Consider the following 4569-nt stretch of genomic DNA (forward strand, 5'->3'; position numbering starts at 1 on the left):
ATAGATTTTTTTTCCTTCGATCGGTAGGTTCTGTTTGAAGCCCAAAAGTACATAGGCTCTTAAACCGTTTCGGGCCCAAATAGTACGGTGCGACCTAACACAGTTTTGGGAGTAGCAGCCCTAGAACGAAACTGGGCCTATAGGACAAGAAAGGCCCTTTTAATGGGATCGATGCAAGTGCGGGAACGAGATGGCTGTTCGGGTTAGGCAAGAGCGTTTTGGTCCGTCAGATCATCCGATCGGACGGCTCATGAGCTGAAATCGCTGTGGAGAGGTCATAGTGGTTCCGTTATACTGTTACTTAATTATGTGTGCTGGAAGACCAAGTTTATTATTATCAGATCCTATGTATGGACAAGAGGCAGATTGTATCATCTGTCAGAATTTTGGTTTTATGTGATCTTGTGCTAGTTATTCACTTATCATATTCCAGTTATCTGGTCCAATTTGAGAAAATATTCATCACCAGCAGATCATTATTCAGTTTTATCTATACAGGAGAGAAGTATATTACATATACTCCTAAGCTCTTCTTCCCTCTATTGTTTATCATGAGTAGATTCAGATCATGGAATATTATGGATTGGAATATTAGAGGTATTAATTCACAAGATAGATGGGATGACCTAGAAAATAAAATTAATGAAAGCAATTGCAACATTGTCTGTCTACAAGAAACAAAAAGGGAGGCTTTTGATAATGCTTATATTAGAAAATTATGTCCAAGAAAATTGAATATGTTTGCATACTCTCTATCTAATGGAAAATCTGGTGGTATTACTACTATATGGAATGGAAATGCTTTCTCTGGCACAATTATAAGCACTTCTAGCTTTCAAGTTATAGTTGAACTTATCTGCAATATCTCTGGTGAGAAATGGTATATAACAAATATTTATGCCTCCTTCCATACAGAGGAAAGACATGATTTTATTAATTGGATGAATAACTTCGACTCATCTAGTTATGCACTATGGATGCTTGTTGGTGATTTTAATATGATTAGATTAAGTGCTGATGGAAATAGACCTCGAGGAAACACTAATACCATGATGTCATTCCATCCTATTGTACAAGCACATGACCTGGAAGAAATACCCTTGAAAGGAAGGCAATACACCTGGAGTAATATGCAAAATAGTCCTCTACTGGAAAAACTGGATTGGATTTTTACTTCTTCTCCATGGACTATTACCTTCCCAAATACCATGGCCTCCCCCTTGGAAAGACTTGGCTCTGATCATGTCCCAATTCTCATTGAAATTGGGTCATCTATTCCTAAGTCACAAATTTTCAGGTTTGAAGAATATTGGCTGGATTTTGATGGGTTTGATGAGGTAGTCAACACTCATTGGAAAAATATGGGGCATACAAAAATGCTACACAAGATATTACTGCTAGGTTTAAATCCCTCAGGCAGGGTATAAAAAAATGGAGCAAAAATTTATCACAGCTATCTACTATTATGTATAATTGAAGTTATGTGCTAGCACTTCTGGATGGATTAGAGGAACACATGCCTTTATCAAATATAGAGAGAAATTTCATACTTGCTCTTAAGACACATCAGAAAAATCTCCTGGAGGCCAAAAGAATTTACTGGAGGAAAAGAGCAAATATAAGATGGGCAAAACTTGGTGATAAAAATACAAAATTGTTCCATGTTTTAGCCACAAGGAATTACCGACACAATTATATATCACACCTCACTACTGAGGATGGGAGAACTATTAATGAGGATGGACAGAACGCTGCACACCTATGGAATTCATTTAAAGAAAGATGGGAAAGTCTGTAAATACTAACATGATGTTTGATCTTGCCTTTCACAACAGAGGAAATTGATAGAGTAATCAATCACATGCCAAATGATAAAGTGCCTGGCCCAGATGGTTTCAATGGTAAATTCATAAACAAATACTGGAATATTATCAAACAACAATTTTATGATTTATTACAGAAGTTCTATGAGGGGGAGATCAATCTAGAAAGTCTGAATATTGCATTTATTGTGTTTATTCAAAATAGGCCAAATCCTGAGACAACATCAGACTAAAGAACAATCACACTAGTAAGTATGGCACTCAAGGTGATCACCAAAATTATTGCAAACAGAGTACAGAAGTTCATCATCCCTATTCTACACCAGAATCAATATGGTTTCATTAAAAATAAAACCATACAGGACTGCCTGTCTTTGGCCTTTGAATATCTCCACATATGTCATAAATAAAAGAAGGAAGTTGTTATACTGAAGCTGGACTTTGAAAAAGCATTTGATACAGTGGAGTACTCTGCTATTATCTCCATGTTAAGACACCTGGGTTTTAGTGAAAAATTTATCAGCTGGATACATAATATTCTGACAACTGCATCCACATCTGTTGTACTTAATGGAGTACCAGGGAAGAATATTATTCGCCAAAGGGGTGTAAGACAAGGTGATCCACTATCCCCCCTGCTTTTTGTTGCCACTGCTGAATTATTGCAAATTATCATTAATTATGTCTGGCATGAAGGAGTTATCAATCTACCCATTACTAATTCATATGGACAATACTACCCTATCATACAGTATGCAGATGACACTCTCATCATTCTACCTGCTGAATTGGAACAGCTTAATAGTGTTAAGGATGTCTTGCTCAATTTCTCTATTTCTACTGGCCTGAAAATTAATTACCATAAGTCCTCCATGGTGCCAATTAATATATGCACTGAGAGATGTCAAGAGCTAGCAAACCATTTTGGCTATACGAGGGAATCTCTTCCATTTACTTATCTGGAACTGCCAATGGGAACTACTAGGCCAAGAGTTGATGATTTAATTCCCATGATCTGCAAAGTTGACAAAAGGTTATCTGGTCTATCAAACATGATGTCATATAGTGCCAGACTAGTTACTATCAAAGCTGTGATATCTGCTATGCCAAATCATGTTATGTGCTATGTGTGCTATCAAAGTACACAACACAAACTTGGAACACATACAGAAAGTTAGCAGGCAATTTTTATGGCATGGAAAGGAGATTAATAAGAAAGGAAAATGTTTGGCAAGATGGGATAAAATATGTCTCCCCAAAACTGCAGGAGGACTTGTTGTGCTTGATCTAAGAAAGCAAAATAAATCTTCGCAGATAAAGAACCTATATAAATTCTATAACAAGCAGGACATACCCTGGGTAAATCTGATTTGGCAAGCTTATTACCAAAATGGAACTGTCCCACTGGGAAACACATCTAGAGGCTCATTCTGGTGGCGTGATTGCACTATTTAATTCCAGAATTTAAATAGCTTACCGCATGTTCTCCAGGCAATGGCAAAAGTATTATGCTATGGAATGATAAGTGGAGAGATATCACACTCAAGGATAAATTTCCTGATCTTTTTTCCTTCACCAAGAAAGGGAATATTAATATCTTGGAGGCATACAGTACTGCACAGGATAATATCTTCAACATATTTAATCTTCCTTTATCTCTGATTGCTGCACAACAATGTGATGAACTATCACAGGAACTAAACAGTTTGCATCTGGATGATACATCTGTGAATGACAAATGGAATTTCTCATGGAGTGGTAATAAGTATTCAACCAAAAAGGTTTATCCGATTCTGGTTAATGCCACTGTTGCACCAGCTCCATTTAAGTGGATTTGGAAATCAGCATGTCTCCCAAAGCACAAATTCTTCTTCTGGCTTCTCATGCAAGACAGACTGAATACAAAAGTACATATGGTCAAGAAAAATTTCTTTGTAGAGAATCAAAATTGTGTTATGTGTAATGAAGAATCACCTAAAAGCATGCTGCATCTCTTCTTCCAATATGACTTCAGTCAGAATTTCTGGTGGATAATTGGGGTGGAATGGAATACAGAACTAATGTGATTGAGATGAAGTGGATGCAAAGCAGAGATCACTCAACAGGTTTTTCAATGAAGCCACGATTGCAGGATGTTGGAGCATCTGGAATCAAAGGACTCTATTATTTTTGATGATAAACATGTAGATCCAGATAGCTGTTTTGCTTTTTTTAGAGAATCTATATCTGTTATAAGGCATAGAGTTAGACCTAGTTTGCGAGAAGGGATGCAAGACTGGCTTGACATTTTATGAGCTACCCTAGCTCACACCATGTACATATTACCCCCTGATTTTAAAAAATATATATATAATGACACATTGGGGATCTTCCCCACTATTTTTGTGTCAAAAAAACAAAATAATAATATTTTTACAATTGTTATGAAATATATTTTCATATTATATGCATTTGACATGGTAGTTTTTTTGTATTATTATCTATATTCTTGGTCAAAGTTTGCACAGTTTGACTTGCACGAAAAATTATGCACAACATAAAATGGGCAGGAGATAGTAGATAGATACAGACGAATTTAGACAAATCTTTGGCATACTTTTATGGACGGAGAGAGTAGCTCCTTTTGTCGATTTGGAGAAAACTGAATCTAATGACAGACTAAATAGTTCGTTAACATATTAACAAAATCAGCAGGATCAATCACTAATTAACTAAATAGTTCATTAACAAACACATGACACAATTT

The sequence above is a fragment of the Lolium perenne genome, chromosome 4 (assembly GCF_019359855.2).
Source record: "Lolium perenne isolate Kyuss_39 chromosome 4, Kyuss_2.0, whole genome shotgun sequence".
In the NCBI taxonomy this organism is placed as follows: Eukaryota; Viridiplantae; Streptophyta; class Magnoliopsida; order Poales; family Poaceae; genus Lolium; species Lolium perenne.